The sequence below is a fragment of the Eupeodes corollae genome, chromosome 3 (genome assembly GCF_945859685.1).
Source record: "Eupeodes corollae chromosome 3, idEupCoro1.1, whole genome shotgun sequence".
NCBI classification, from domain to species: Eukaryota; Metazoa; Arthropoda; class Insecta; order Diptera; family Syrphidae; genus Eupeodes; species Eupeodes corollae.
Genome location: NC_079149.1, coordinates 113,261,468 through 113,279,427, shown reverse-complemented (window position 1 = coordinate 113,279,427; position 17,960 = coordinate 113,261,468). Strand labels below are relative to the sequence as shown.

Sequence of the window (17,960 nt, the reverse complement as noted above, 5' to 3'; positions counted from 1 at the left end):
TCGATCAAAGTCTATTTCTGTTGATGCTAATTAAATGCGCCACTTATGGTTCTTGAAATATTACTAAATGCATAAAAAACACATATGTATGTATTTAAGCCTCTTTGAGGCTATTTAAATTTATGAAGTAGCTTTTGTTCAAAATGAAAAAGATGGTTTTTTAAATCTATAATCCTTTTGTTTAATACTCAGTTCTAATATTCATACTATTTTCTTCATAAGTTCTAAGAATTCACCAACTTGAAAGTAAAACTTTTTGAAACAGTTTGCAAAAAAAAAGACAAACCGGTTTGAAAAAAGTTGTGTTTTTCTAACGTATTCGTAGTCTAAACAATTCTTTTGTATCAAAGTTTAAATATATTATAAAATATAAAAATAATGTTAAGATCTGATATTTTTAAAACTTGATATAGTTAAAAACGAAATCAGCACTTAAAATAAACTCCAAAACCCTTTTTTTTTTCAATAATATAAAAGTAATAAGTTTAAGGTTTGTTTAAAACTTCACATAGAGTCAAATAAAGAATAATAAATAACGAGAATTCACAGAAACTAAGATTTGTACTTTGCAAAATCATCGTTGTGCTTTGACTTTTCCTTAAAGACCTCGGTTTTTTCTGTCTTTAGCATTTTTGTAATATGCATATTTTTAAAACCTACATTTTATTATTTTATTCAAATTCAGGACAACTGCATTCTTCGAAAAAACGTATTTTTGTCGACCAGTGTTATTATTTAATTACTTAAGTATAGACATATTGTTAAATTTTGAATTTCCGAGAATTCATTTCTTTAAAATTATATGCATGTATGATTAAAATTTGTTGAAAATTAAAATTCTAATTGAAACAAATAAATTAGTTGCTGCTAATCACTTTTTTAAACCAATTATGGTTATTGTGATGGTACCCAATAAACAAAAATACTAATTTTGACATAAAGTAAAACAAATTAAAACATAATACAAATACACATCATCGGGTTGCCATCTTTATTCTTGATAATCGAACAATTTTTTACAACCAAACTGACAGATACTCTGGAGAATTGAACGATTTGTGTAAAAAGTATGATTTTTTGAATAAAGGTCTAAAAAAAGTGGAGAAACCACTGTTAATAAATACTTGATAATGAAATTATAAATTTAGCCCACTGAATGAACTACATACATTTTTAAATTTCAATAAGAATGAGTTATTATAAAACCAAATTATTTCACACCAAACCTAAAACCGGGTTTTCGGCAAAAAGTTTTCGAAAACCCAAAAATCATTCACACCTAGCATTTACACGTTTTCTTTGACATTTAAATTTTTTTAACACCGACTGTCAAATTTTGTATTGATGAACAAATTTGTGAGTAAAAAGTTTTGTTCTTCTCAAATTATTTGTGAAAATAAAATTAATTCTAACCAATTCAAATTGATTTTAATTCATAAAAAAAAGTTTAAAAAAATATGAAGATTTTGGTCAACTTTTTTTCACTATCCCAAGCCTCTATCATAAAAAAACGTCGTTTTCTTTCGCAAATATTGGATTTTCGAAAAAAAAGAATAGCTTTTGATTCAATTGAAAATCGCAATCGACAAAGAAATATGTGGACAAAAGTAAGCTTGTTGTAACAATTCAATTAATAGGAAGCTATGTATATATGTATCTAAATATTTTATTTCCCATTTATGAAATGTTAGTAAACGTACAATTCACTAAGGAGAAGCTTATTGTCTAGAAAATATATCATAGAATCAACAACAAACAAAACTGTTACAAGTCAAATTAATTTCATTTAAAACATTTTCTTCTTCTTTCACAAAAAATCCAACCAATATACTGAGCTTATGACTATTATTCCTTTTGGCTAATTGTGGCTTTAGAATCGCCATATATTGTGGCCGTCCGGCAGGGTTGAGAAGGTTCTGAACGATTTTGTGTAGGTCCTTATGGCCGGAGCAAAAAAGTCAATTCCTAGTTCCAGATTCGTACCAAAATCACACTCATCCAGAGCGATCACTGAAGCTGTTATGATGGGCTGCAATTTTTCCATGACTATCTCTCTGGCTTTTTCCTTTGAGGAATCGCCTGGCTTATCTAAAACACTGAGGATCTTCGTGATGTTGGCATCGTTGTCCATCAAAGGGCGATAGCCCACTGTTGTGGTTTTATTGACTGGAACAACGATTCCCTCATTTTGGAATGTTTTGGCACATCTTGATGTAGGTTTTTCGGCCAAAACCGATAATTTCGAGAAAACCGGCTCTTGGGCTTAGTGTGAAAAGCTTATTACACATTAGTACGGTGAAAAAATTGAATGAGTAAAAATACATATGTAGCATATTGCCTGCGTATCGTCAATCGAAAATGTTGTTTTTCAACATTTCGATGTTGTTCTGTTCGAAGTATCAGGCATTTTGAAAAAGCATTCTCATAAAATTAAAAATATTTGTATGATCTTTCATATGATTTCTAAATCATTATCCTATGGATCTGCTATACTTGTTAAAATTACGTAATTATTAGAAAATATGTCATATTTAGCTCCATTTACCCATTTCCGACTCCCAACTTCAGCTGGGAGTAAACGCTAGTCTTATATGTATACGTCCGGGCTCAAAAATGGGCCGCCTCCTTTTCAAACAATATTATCAGAAAATAGTAAGGTTTTCAACACAATTTTTATTTATAAACTGGATGGTTAGTATATGTTCTGAAGTGAGCCTACTGTCAAATTGGCAAAATTAAAATAGAAAATATGTTTATACAGTGAAAAAGTGTGAAAGGACCATAACACGCTTATAATACAAATAACTTCATAGATACGTATTTCGTTTTAACCTTTTATTTTTAAAGCCATCGTTTTTTTTAACGATGATGTAATAGTAGTGTTTGTTTTTTATCTCCACGTGATGTGATCCGGGTCAGATCCAGAATATAGATTTAATCAACCAGAAAATATAGACAGTATAGTGCTTGATACCCATTAAGAAAAAACGTCATATACGTCAGATGTTAAAAAGAAGAAAACAAATAAAATTCGGTGTCAGTGAAACTGAACGAAAAATTAAAAAAAAATACAATTTTATAAGATTTATTACTTTTGTAAAAATTAATTAAGCTCTTATTTATTATTAAATAATAAAATTAAAATTAAAAATTCCACTATTGGTTAGCAAAATATACCTGCATTTGCTTAAACAAAACAAATGCAGGTAGTTCACATAGGACTGTAGCGCCACCTTAAGTTGGTAAGTAAGCATTTAGTTAAAAGTTGATACAGAATAATTAGAACTGGAAAACTAGTCAGTTAAAGTCAGAGTTCTCAATGAACACAAAAAAGCTGCGCCAGATTATTAAAGGGCAGTTCGTTGAACACAGCTAATCAAACAAACATTGTCAAAGTGACAGGTGACAAATGTATTTCCTCGCGTCTATTTTTTTCTCTATCATTATTCATTGATAGTTGATAATCATTAAAATAATTAACCAGACAACTGATAGAAGTGTTTAAAGTTACACATTTTCAGACTTTTATTTTTCAAATACAAATTTCGTAATTACTTGACATATAAATATCCAATTAAATATGGTTGGTACACAATTTAGTTGTCAAAATGAGTCATATTTACATTTGTATGTTTTAACAGGATATGCAAATTAAACGTCAGTGTTAGGAAATATGCTGACAGATTTAAGATTATTTACACAATACAGCCAAATACATGGGTTCACAGCATGTAACTTAAGTTTGAGTTTCAAGTGTCATCAGTTTTGTCATCTTAATAGTATGAAAGTTAAATAGACGAAGACTTAATTTCGAAAACTTTGTAAAGTCTTTAATGCTGTCAAAAATGATATAAAAAAGAATTTTTCATTTGATGTCTCTATCCAACATCATTGAAATCTGTTTTGAGCATGTAAAACTCAGTGATCTCTCCGAAATTGGCAAGCGACAATTGCAAAACCAAATACTAACTCACAAAAGTTTAACTAGCCCTTATTTACACATCACTGTATATGTATGTGGTTGCTAATTTTAAATCAACACCTACAGGAGTAGAGCTAGGTTTTGAAATACCCACCAATCACTTTCCCGCATAAAATCAAAATCTCTCAGTTAACATACTCACTTTACGCACGTACCGCCACATTTATCATATTCATACATGACATTGCGACATTAAGTGCTTGTGACAAATAACGTGTCAAAAACGATTTGCCGCCATTTAACTCCTATCACACTTTATCGTGATGTATAAAATTACTCCACTTGTTGAAATTAATATCATAATTTTCGATTACCCACAATGATGACGATGGTGATTATGGTGGTTATGAATTTCACTCAACGTATAATAATATATCATAGTCATCGCATATACAAAACCCCAGACAAAAAGAAACATAAAACAACAACAAAGTTACAAGCTCCGATACATGCGTTTAATGTTTGTATATTTATACCATTTTATACGTAACTTTATGCAGAATGAATTTAACAGCCAAACCAAAAATAACACACAAACAAAACAAAAAAAACACCCTCGGGTTAATGTTTGGCTTCCGTTGACGGCCGGGGTGCAGTTAATTTCCCGCGTTTTATACCAAAACTTCATGTTTTGATTAATGCAATAAGCAACTGGCAATAACACAAATTAGACTAATTGCAATTGGTCACGTGATGGAGATATCTAAAAAGTTGTAGATATACATTCTATATTTGAACGTAAAAAAAAACAAAAGTAAGTTGTTACGTACAATGTATACATTTCTCACCCTTTATCCTGATGCAGGGGTAGATCTTATGTCAAATCCAGGCTCTTCGTAAGCATCAAAGAGCCTAGTTAATGTTTACTAAATAAGTCTGCACGCTGTTTGATTGATTTATAAATAAAATAGGGTTCACTAATGTACGTCAAGGTGGATACAAATGTCAGTCCCCAAAACGTCAAAATATGACTTTTCAGTCTTTGTTTTGACATTTAAAGGGTATTATTTTAATAAGTATATATAACTTAGATTAAATAGACAAAAACAAATATATTTTTAAATGGATATAAAATTTACTTTATTGGAAATATAATCATCTGGTAATATCATTTTTCAAAACAAGTTTGCACAATTTGAAATGCCAGTTTAAGAAATAAATTAAATTATGTGAGAAAGCACTTTTTCATGAAAAGAATCACTCTTGGAAGCTCCGTCAATTCTTCGCAAGAGGCATTACCCTTGAAATGTCAGTTAATTTATGTTAAAATGTCAAAGTAAACCAAATTAAAACAATTGGCAAATAATAATACGTTCAACACAATTAAAATGGTGTTGCTAACTTAAAGTTGTATAGGTTAAAAAAAACACCCATTGTTATTGGAATAAAAACAATGTCGGTCCTAAGTTTTTCAACTGTTTTAGCTATTTCAAATCTAGTCCAGCCCTGTCATAATGTCTTATTTTATTCACTTGTTTGGCAGTGACAGGCACCCTTAGAGTAGCCTTTAGCCACATTGAGCATAGTCCTGTGTATATTTTTATATAAATTAAACCTAACACGTCCACGGAATGGAAAGATCCTTTGAGATATACCTTCTCTATGCCACAATGTCTTCTCTATCTATATATACTATGTATGTTGAAAAGTTGTTACCACTTGAATGCGAGAGCGCGAGCATATAAAGCAAAAAGGAGCAAATAAAAGAATAAAATGCACTTGCAAACGAGCTAAAAGCGAGGGTGGATTCACACTCAAAAGTGACACTCTGGGCCACATCGGAGATCATAGATAGCTTAGATACCCACAAGCTCTATATATATATCCACTTAACATGATTCCTTAAGCCTTCAAACACACAAACTCACACTCATGGATGAAAACCAAAGCCTACACCAAACTATGTATAGATACATTTTCACAATAGGTATAGGACTTCGACACATAGGACTCCAAAAAACCAATGGGTTTGAGAATGAGAACCATCATCATCGTCATCATCATCACAATACATACCAGCAGTCAGGCTAGCAAGGGGGTAAGTTTTCTTGAACGAGCATAGAAAGAAATTGATATGTCACGATTTGGCATTCGGTATCTGAAATTAAGATCTGTTTATTTTGCATGAAAAGCAAGGAGAGGAGATAGCACGAGGAGGAATTAGTATCTTTTATATCTATATACTTAAAAAAAAGTCTTCCTTATAAGATGAAAGAGGAGGGTGACTTTGTTGTTGTTGTTGTTAAGTTGGTTCTTTACCCACTACTCATTTGCTTAATGGCATTGCGGGCTAAAAAGTGTTGCATTAAATCTTTGGTTTTATTGTTCTGGACACTATCGCACTTCAGTAGAGCTCAATAGGCTAAAAATGTTGTTCAGGCTCTATAAACCTAAACCACTCCTAATGTAAGAGGGGTTATTCAGCAGATTGCTGGGAAAAGATAAATGAAACATTTTTATTCTTTCCATTTTGTTCCTTTTTTCACTTTGAAATTAACAAAACAAAAATACAAAAAAAAACAAAAAACTGGCACAAAGAGCCCCAACTTAAGCTTCAACGATGATGGTGACGATAAAATGTGAATGTTAGCTTCAACCTTTCTACACATCAAGAGACAAGACGACACCAAAATAAAACTGACGATGAACCTTCCCGGGTCGATAGATTAAGCGATTAGTCTAAGCATGCGTCAGATTTCATGATGATGATGATGATGATGTAATATGCTTAAAAGAGTGCTAAAGTCCATTATCTAATTTTGTAGGTTGTTGATATAGCTATAGATATATATTTAATTAAGTTGATGCGTGATGTTCATAAGATTTGGATATATCGACTTATTTCTTCAAGTGCGAAAGATCAGCGAGTCGTAAAAATGCTGGTAGCTATAGAAGTCTTTTAAAACCATACCCACATTATTCTTTGTGTCATGTAATAAAAAATTCATAGCATTTTATCTTGAAAAACTATCATGAGAGTTTTCACTAGCAACATCGATTGTGCAATTGGTAAGTAGATTTTAACCAGTCCCTTTGGCGCAGAGGATAGCGCGTTGGACTTCTAATCCAAAGGTCGCGGGTTCGATCCCCGCAAGGGATGTAATGATTTTTTTATTTATGGACAACATAAATAGAAATCTGATTATTTAAATGTACATATGTATGACTATGAAAAAGTAAATGTTTGTTTAGATTTGTGTACATATATGCTTCACAAATTCCGAAATTGATAGGTAAGGAATTTGACGATGTTGTGAAATAGGCAAAAATTTACCTACATTACAAATATAATTCGAATGCTTTGGTACAGAGGGGAGAGATGGCACATACGAAATCAGAATAATTGTTGTTTGTAAACAATAACAAATAAATATGAAATATTTACATAAATTATGCATGCATATTTTTAATTATGAAAATATCTTATTTCCATAAAAGAATTACATTGACGTACATAAATGGAAAAAACATTATTAACGGGCATAATGTTATTTGTATAAATAACATTATGCCTGCAAAAATGTAGGTAATTAATAAAAAACAGCAGAGACTATTTTTGAAAAACTATTAAATATTTTCATTTTTCATATTCATTACATTAGGAAAAGTTAAATTTCATGCTCCTTGCAAAATTGATAAATAAAGACAAGTATACGCCCTAGAGCTCGATTTATATTATTTTATGACGCACATAGCTTTTCAATACCTTTATGAGTTTTTCATATGACAAAGTTAATATTTGGATGCTTGAAATTATGTTTCTACAAAAAACTCCAATATTATCGGTGTATTTTGGCATTCCATAAATAGTATAGTAGAAAATTCCCAAAAAAACCCATCCGCAGTAGCCAGACTTTTGCATTTAAAAATTGGTACAACTGAAAGAAGACCTGTCTAAATAATAATACAAACAAAAACACAAATAGAAGAAAGTTTTGTGAAAATCAAAAATTTAAATTAACAAAGTAAACTAACAAAATGGACAATTTTGAACAAGAAATATTTAGAAAACATCTGGAAAATGAGATTCTATAAAAAAAATCATTTAACATAAAATAAAAACTTCAAGAAATTGGTTCGTTTGCAGACTACTACATTAACATGTGGTGTTGAAGCGAGCTTGAGGCTCGTCGTAATTCTTTATATAGCTAAATCTAGTTGAAATGAGCTTGATTCGAATCGGTTCCGGTCGGTGATCGGAATCGATTTAAAATTTGTGAAGAAAAACCTGAGTGGAGGAGTTGGTTTTACAGATAATACATTATGGTTTATTTATTTGCATTTTTGTGTACAAAAAATATAGCTTTGTTTAGTCAAATTGAAACAAAAATTGCACATGGTGCTGAACTATTCAGTACTTTATTGTTTAACACGATTCAAACTATCTCATTTGCACTTCACAAGAAACATCGAAAGACCATTTGCATTTCAGAAGGTGCTGTCAAACTGAATCATTTTTAAATCTTTTTATTCGGTGGAAACACCAATAAGATTTATTTAATCTAAACTGAGATAGACTTTTGGTGGAAACATAGCAAAACAAAAAACTACTCAACAAACACAGCCTTCGAGATACAAATGCAATATCAATCGTACCAATACTTGAGAACGAAATCACATAAGATCCATTTGAGACTCGTATAAATGTCAATAACCCATCCGTGGTAAGGTTCTACTTTAACTTTTATCGGCAGTATTCATACTGCGGATTATGTTTTTGTTATTTGTGTAAAATCATACTATACTATTGATAGATTTTCCAACAAAACACCGGTATTATTATTGTATTATTATTCTGTTCTAAATGATAATTAGCAAAAATAGTTTTCCTTAGTTATTTTCTTAAAAAGAGCTTTATATTCTTCAAAATTGACAAACATATTTTCAAAACAAACATTTTGACATTTTACTATTTATCTAAGCAACCATTATTGCAGATCTACAAAACACACAAATCAAAAGTTAGAAAACAAATTTGTATTCAAAATTTCTTTTTGAAAAAATGGTTGATACGAATTTGAATTTGACAAGTTTTTGGTTAGTACTTTCTGTCTTAAGAAAAAACCATCTCGATTGATAATGATAGTTCAAAAAATGTAGACCAGGTTCGAAAATTTTCTAAAGTTTTAAAAAAAGACCAAAAACAATTTTTGTTTGTGGTAATTTCGTAAATTTTGGTTTGAGTTTTTATAATATTAATGAACATTTTCTATTAAAAAAAAATACTTCTTAAATTTTTTATGAACAAGGAATGTTTTCATCAACAAAATTATTTTACGCAACGAAGAATAACGTTTTTGATATTCGGTAAAAAATTTATAAAAATACAACAGTCAGTTTTATTCATTGTTGATATTGCACTTCAAAAAAAACAACCTGTATTACTTCTTTATAGAAGGAATACAAATATTCAAAATAAATTTCGACTAAAAGTGTTGAACTTTTAGAAAAATTCAACAAACGAGTTTTTAACAAAACACAAATATCTACAAAAGCAAAAAAAAAACTGTAAAGAAATGGTTTTTGACTCAGGTATACATTAGGAGAATTAAGAAAGATTTTGCCATCCAATTATTTATCTCACACAATATGTTGCTTTGAATATATTGTTTAAGTTTCAAACAAGACAAATCGACAGACAGGATGGGGAGTTGTCAGTGTGGGTCGTACTCCGGCCTCTTTTTTTTGTTTGATATAAAAGCATCTCTGAAAGAAAAAAACTTTCGACATAAATTTATCTCTGTTAAAATTCATACCTTTTTTGAAAGTGTAAGAACAAACAAATTTTAAAATAACAACATTTTATCAGCATATTACTTAAAGAAATCAAGAAAAAAATTCGCTTTAAATCTCCAAAAATTCAAAAACTGACCAAAATGGGGGTGTTTTTCAAAACATCGTAAAAACATCTGTTACTCGAAAATCATTATGATTCTAGATAAGAAAATTGAAAACTTCTCAAACGTTACTGGCTTATCACCATATTTAGTTTGAGTATTTGTTTGCTTTAAAGTTTGTAAGTTAGAAATATTAAAATAATCAACAATATTTTGCATATGACGAAATAGTTTTGTTTCAAAATCTAGTTTTGATAACGAGATTTTGAGTGAAAAACCAATTTTTACCAATTTTAGTAGCATTTTTTAAAAGTTTTCATTTATTATACAATAAAATACAAATTGGATAAATGAAACTAATTTGAAGTCAATATCTTCTATTATTCACGAGATATCGAGAACGGAACATCAATTTTTACCAAATTTACGTGCCATTTTTGTAGATTGTACTTTTTTATGGAGAAAGCGACTGTTGGATTTTATAATGTGGAAAACAATATTTTCTGTGAAATAAAAAAAGTTTGAAGCGAATATTTTTAATTTTTGAAAAGATATTTGAGTCGAAAGTAAGTGTTAATATTGTTTTTCTTAGGTTTTTATTTTTGGTATTAAAACTGTCAATTCGATTTTTCTCAAAATATTATCGAATGTTGAAAACAATATTTCTCATAAAACTAAATCAGTTTGAAGCCTTAATCTCAAAGCTTTGAAAAGATATTTGAGTCGAAAATCAATTTTTACCAACTTTTGTGAAATTTTGTTTAGATTTTTTGTAAAAAAAATGTCAATCCGATTTTTCTCACATTTTACTGAATGTTATTTTTAAAAGATGAAATTAGTTTAAAGCCAATATCTCAAAGTTTTAAAAAGATATTTGAGTCGAAAATCGACCCACCCACGCAATTTTATTGAGGGCCCTTTCTACATCTTCTGCAATATTATCTGTATAACAAAATTTATTTGAAGTCGATATCTCTTTCTGGTTCTTGAGCTATTGAAAAAACGACGGGAACGAACAGATGTGCGAACGTACGTACAAACGCACGCACAGACATCTTTCTAAAAATCTTTTATTTCGACTCTAGGGACCTTAAAACGTCGAGAAATGTCAACATTTTTAATTTTACAAATCGGACCCTACAATAACTTCCTACGGGAAGAAAGTTGAAAAAACAAATATTTTGACAAATGTTCAAATTTCTATTAAAATTTGTATTAATGCAATCAAGTTGTTAAAGATCTTCATTTGTATTCATTTTTCTTAGAACAAATATTTTGAATTTACATAATTTTTAAATGCGAAACGTTTCCATTATGAATGTGTGCGTTTCAAAAATTCTTCATTAAATTTTAATTTTGAATTAAATAGAAAACAAAAACGTTTAGTTACGTGGTTTATCACAAAGGAATCCAATTCCCAAAAAAACAATAAACAAAAATTATTAAAACGCATGTTTTACATGTTTGTATCTATTTTTAAAATTGTTCTTTTTCATAATTTGGAACAAAATCATTACCTTTAGTTAAATGATGGTTTATCTCTTTCTGTTTCCATTCCACAGTCACATTTTTGATCACCGAATTCTAAGGAATATGGAAAAAGATAAATAATTTGTAACAATACTGCGAAAAAACTCAGTGTTTCTACAAAAAGTTTATTTTACAACACTTGATTGTTTGTAAGACAAATATTGTTATTGTGTAAAACACTTATTCGTAAATGATATTTTTTTCTTTGATTTCTTTCCTTTTTTTAAATTTTTTTTTGCGATATTCAATATCAAAGTTGTTCGGAAAAAAGAATTATAGGTAGACGCTTTCATTTATTGTATTGTATAAGTCATGATGTGTGCAGCCGGCATTCTCAAAGAGAAAAGGACACGAGCCAACATTCCAACTGATTGCTCTTGTTCCCATTGTTCATCGAGCAATTCATTCAATTGTTCTGACACTCTCTACACACAAAAAAGTTTAGTCATACTTTTGAAATACTAAAATATCAGAAGTAAGTAATACACACCATCAGAGACAGAAACAGAAGTTCCATAATAAGACGAGGACGCGTCGTCGTCGTTCTCGGTCGTGACAACCAAGACCTACGCTCTTTCGGTTTTAAACCATATAATTAACCGGAAATAGAACACGCGCCCGCCACATACAAATCTACTTCTTGTATTTTTTTCTTGAATTTTCAAGGACAATACAAAACCTTAGACACTAAAAACGGAAAAAAGGTTGCGCGATGTGCGAATTGAGAAAAAGCGAAAGAAAGAAAGAAAGACGAACAAATAATTACACGCCATGGCAATGCTTCCGGTTAATTGAAACCTTCAAATGTCAGTCAGCTCAAACTCAAACTTAGCACTCAGCTCTTAGCTCTCTCCAGCTCGCCTACTTGTATTACGCCTGAGTCCTTTTCCCAAAAGGAGCAGGAGGACCAAGGAGTAGTCATATAGTCAGGATCAGCATCAGCAGGCAAAAGGAACACATTGCGTTTGAAAACGCGCTTTGTTTCGCGCAATGTGCATCATATATGAGAGTTGAGTAGACTACCTATGGAAGAGATTCCCCCTTATCCTCTGATTGTCAAGGAGCAAATATAGCGAAAAAAGGATCAAATCTCAAAACGCCCATCATAAGAATATGTGATGTGGTATAAATAGTACCTTACCTTTCTACTCGTGTATGTGAGCTGTGCTGTACTCGTCCTTTAATGAAATTGTCCTCCTCAAACTTGTCCTTGTGAGGGAAAACATCTTATATGAGTACATCAGTCTGCCTCAGCACATGCCATTTGTGTTTTATTATATTTATTATTTATACGCTTTTGGAACCGGTCCTTGATGTTATACAGCCAACAGGCTACCGCTATACATCAGGATTCAATTGTCGCACACGTAAAATCATATCTTCGGGCAATGCTCTGGAATTTCTTTGTACATCAATCCAAGGAGGTGGTGCACTTAGGCGATTCTCTTCTAAGAGCAGCTGAAACTTTTGCACCACCGCCACGCAGCGCTGCTTCTGCCAGAACTGATTTTGGATTCAAGGTAATTGACGAATCTATGCGAGTGCACATTGCTTCCTGTTGCAAGGAATTATATCAATCTACAAGCGATTTCCTCAAAGATAAACCGGATATTTACTTGCAATGCGAATTGTGTTGTGTTTGAAGAGGAATTTAAAGTGATGGTCATACATATCACAATATGTTTTGGTTACCTTAATGAATTTGAAGAGCGTGCCGGAGGTGTAACCTCCTCATCATTCAGGAATGTTAGATGATATTAGATATTGTCAAAGGCGTTACGCGCATACACAATGCATTTAAATTATAACTAAGTAGGACAGATGTTAAGGAATGTAATAATATTGAAGAATAAGTTTAGTTGATGAAGGATATTCTATTCAAAGTATCAAATTTCTGACCTCAGGAAAAAATTACAACTTATACATATGAAGATATTAGAGAAAGCACTATATGGGATAACTTTTTTAAACCCTCTCAAAAAATGTAAAGCCAGTTCTTTTTTAGAACTAAGGATTTTGATCAAGCATAACATTAAGGTGATAGAGAAGTCGAGAAAAGTGAGTTCAGCTTTAGGGTTTTTTTTTCATTTTATAAGACCAAAAATAAGATATTACAAATTTTTTGACAAAAATCGATCATTCAAATTTTATCAAAAATTGACCGATAATTCTTGTGAAGTGTTCTCTATTTTTTTTTTAATTTGGCTTCTTTCAATATTAAAAACATATTTTTATATTGCTTTTGAAAGTTAACTACCATAGTACCGTTGCTTTGTTTTTAAATATTCTCAGGAATAAATGAACCAATTTACATATATACATTACTTCTTAATACAATTCGATGATCACAATTTTTTTTTGTTAAAAATTCCATATTTCAAAATCTGGTCAAAATTTGTTAAAGAAATTCAAATGTTAAACATTCTATATTTCAGAAAAAAAATTATTTTATATACATTTCATGTACATATATAAAAAGTATGTAAAAACATTTCTTTATTTTAATATTTAAAAAATGAACCTGATAAAAAGTTTGTTAAAAACAATTTAAATGCTATTTGATTTCTTTAAAAACTTAAATTTTGCAAAATTTTCATTTGAAAATCGTTAGAGCGATTTTTGTAAAATTATTTTTTTTTACAGTTTTTGCCAGTTTAGTTAAAAATAATTTTGGTGTGCACTTGCTTAGAACTAAATTATATAAGATTTCAACTTCGTAAAATAATGTTTAATATTTAAAAACAATCAAAATTTAAAACAAAGACATTTTGGAGCATCAAATATTATTGAGACAGTGTAAGAGCTTTTACAGAACAAAATGATTGAAATTGGTTGATTAGTTCTAGAGGAAATTTAAAAACAAAATAACGGTTTTATGGGCTGTACCCTTTCTAGAGAAATACAAATACTTTTTTATGCTATGTGTTTTTCTTCGGAGCAAAACTGAACTGTCAAACAAAAAATTGTGTTTCTTTTTTACCTCTGAACGTACAAAAGTTCAAATTTCTGTTTCTTTTTTCGTTCTGATCGTGTTCTGAGCTTGTGCAGAGCGTGCTCTATGAGCTCAGAATAAAATAACTAAGCGATCATAATTGAATGCTGAACATAAGCATTTGCCAGATGAAATTAAAGAACAAAAAAATCAAACAATTAAAATGGCGCAGGAAAATAGTCAGTCTAGTGCAGAAGGTAAGTTTATATAACAAATAAAATATATTTTTGTAAGTCTTGGATTTATTTAAAGATGCTTGAAATGAGTGTTCATTAAGGTTTCGAAACATAATTCTGAGCACTCATATCACGCTTTGTTCAGAGGATGTTCAGAGCATGCCCGATATGCTCGGACTCTTTTCAGAGCTCTATTCTGATTTAAAAAAGAGAAAACGCTTATTGGAAGAAAATGTAAAAAGATCCATTGTCTTATTTTTGAAAAAATTCGAATTTTCCATCTTATGCCAAAAAATTTGTACTACTTTATTTTTAGTCCTAAAAGAAAAAAAGAAAACAAGCCTAACGCAAATCGGTTCAAAACCTTAATTTTAAAATTTAAAGTCAATTGATCCAATAATGGTTTGGGCTGTAGGCGCTCGAACGGTAAGACAGACGGTCGTCCGTATCGCGGGACCCACTTTTTCGATTTCTTTTCCATAGTAGTGTCATGATTGATTAAACTCTCGAGTTCGAAATTTCGTACGAATGCAAAATAAAAAAAAGAGTCTGGGATGCGACCCACACTGATAACTTCCCATCCCGTCTGTCGATTTGTCTTGCTTAAAAGTTTGTCAATATGTACTTGTATCAATTTTTAACAAATTTGCGTACTATTTATGTATTTTTTATGAAAATTCCTGAATATCGAAAACAATATTTCTGTGAAATAAAATAAGTTTAAAGCCAATATTTCAAATTTTTGAAAAGATATTTGAGTCGAAAATCAATTTTTACCAACTTTTGTTAATGTTTTTTAGGTTTTTAATTTTTTGTAAATTTTACTGAATGTTAACAACAATATTTTTTGAAAGATAAAAGTAGTTTAAATCCAATATCTACAATTTTTGAAAAGATATTTGAGTCGAAAATCAATTTTTACCACCTTTTATACATTTTTTTTAGATTTTTTTTTTTGTAAAAAAACTGTCAGTTTGATTTTTCTCAAAATTTGTCCTAATGTTGAAAACAATATTTCTTATAAGTAAAAATTAGTCAGAAGCTATTATATAACAGTTTTGAAAAGATATTTGAGTCGATATTCAATTTTTACTAACTTTGAGCAATTTTTGTTTTAATTTTTTATTTTTTATAAAAAAACTGTCAATTGGATTTTTCTCAAAATTTTATGAAATGTCAAAAACATTATTCTTCGTTGCACAAAATTGTTTTGGAGATGAAATCGTATTTTAGTTGTTAAATTTTGGAGGTGGCAATTTTTTTTCCTTTTTTTGATTTATAAAAAAAACCGTTAGACGGATTTTTTTAAAAAAATATACTTGTTTGATATCACAATACAATATGTTATATACAATTTAATTCAAGTCTCTAGCGTTTTTGGTTCGTAAGAACCAAAATTTTCACTTTTTTTTCAAACTGCTATGGTAAAAAAACCACCCACGCAATTTTCTTGAGAGCCCTTTCTGCATCTTTTTGCATCTATATAACAAAATTTATTTGAAGTCGATATCTCTTCTGGTTCTTGAGCTATGGAGGACGAAAAAAACGTCGCGAACGTACGAACGTACAGACGGACACACGCACGCACAGACATCTTTCTAAATATCTTTTATTTCGACTCTAGGGACTTTGAAACGTCGAGAAATGTCAAAATTTTCAATTTGACAAATCGGACCCATTACAATAACTTCCTATGGGAAGTTAAAAATATGAATGAACTTTTCTAGAAGCGCTACCTATTGATTCAGCTTATATTATATTAAGTGATTATCAGAAATTATCAATAAAAAAAATAACATGGGAATTTAGTCGCCTAACTTTTCAGTAAACTATTTTAGACTTAAAAAAAAATCCTTACAAATGGTAAAAAAAAGTTTTAATGCATTAAATATTTATTTTAGGGTTATGATTTTTTATATATATCATTGTGAGACACAGTGTTTTTTCATTTATACAAAATTCAGAAATACAGCTTTTTAAATTAACAGTATTTTAAAATACAACGCTAAGGACATAAATTATTATGGCAAAACTTTATTATACAGAATTTAAGGTATACTGAATATTTTCACAAATTTTCTTTCTGCTATTCGTGACGTTTTTAAGACTCTATTGTTTTTTTTAGTTGTGGCCCAAAAATATTCTCTACAAAACTCTACGAAGATATTATCCGAAAATGTCTTTGTTGCAAAGAACAAAATTGATTCACTTCGCCATGGAAAAAACATAAGCTGAAGTAGAGGCCAGGGTATTAAATTCCAGAAGTACCAAACTAAATTCTATATTTCTATCTGCACAAAAAATAGATATATTTTTCAGAGAGATGTCAGTGTGTGAGAATTGAGTGTACACTGTACGTATGTACATTCGTATGTTTGTCTATCACAACTCAAGAATTAGAACTTTAAAAAAAAATTTGTTTTACAAAATATAAAATCGAAAGATGATAAAAGGACTTTTAACAAATTTCGGTTGACCTTGGGATCATATCATATATCACGAACCAATAACCCTACAAATTAAATTTTATGTTTTATTATGTGAATAATACCAAACTGAACCAAAATATTTTTCATCTCGAATATTTTACGAACGAAAAATTATAACACGTCACAAATAATTTCATGCAACGAAAAATAACGTTATTGACATGTGGAATATTTTCCAATTCACATCTCTTTGAAAACATAAAATAAACACCTAAAAAGCGAACTAAAAGCTAATTTAAGCGGTAAGATTTGTGGAATTGAAAATTTTGACATTTCTCGATGATTCAAGGTTCCTAGAGTTTAATAAAAGATTTTTAGACAGATGTCTGTGCGTGCGTGTGTATACGAACGTCCCCATTGACAACTTTTTAAACAAAACACGAAAGCCTACAAACCTTTTAAGGAAGATAAATCGGCAGACGGGATGGGAAGTTATCAGTGTGGGTGGCATCCCATCCTCTTTTTTTTATGAAAGCAAAGCTACAAAAATAACTATAAAACATTGGTTTTCAACACTTATCTTGTTATGTCTTGAGAGAAAATGAATGTTTTCATTTAAAGTCTATTGTTGTTGATATTTCATTATATTTCCTAGACAATTCTAAATAACAGTTTTCTTACAAAAAAGGGATATTTAATTTTATTTAACGAGGAAGGCGACACTTATACCATTGACGACATTGAGACAATAAATTTGTTATTATTGGAAGAATTAATGTAAAGCCCTTTTAAAATAAGTGCTTTTAATTTCTTTCTTGGACTAAAATTATTAAAACTAAGTTGAGAACATTAATATGACAAAAATATAATAGCAGGATATAAGTTTTTTGACAATTAATTTAAAGTATTTCGTTCTATAACCGGTGCCCAAAAGTGGATACAAATATTTTGTTCAAATTCTGTCTAAACTAAACTATACTTTTTGACTTTAATCGTTTATTTTTAGTCATGTTG

General features: G+C 29.9%; 1 protein-coding gene and 1 non-coding gene across 2 annotated transcripts in view; both read left to right on the top strand.

The window, feature by feature from the left end:
* The window catches only part of LOC129952784 (fez family zinc finger protein erm), a 71,365-nt gene that overhangs the window by 26,044 nt on the left and 27,361 nt on the right, over positions 1–17,960 (top strand). The gene's annotated exons all lie outside the window — the stretch shown is intronic.
* On the top strand, positions 7,010–7,082 carry Trnar-ucu (transfer RNA arginine (anticodon UCU)). The gene has a single exon. It is a non-coding gene; the product is annotated as a tRNA-Arg (tRNA).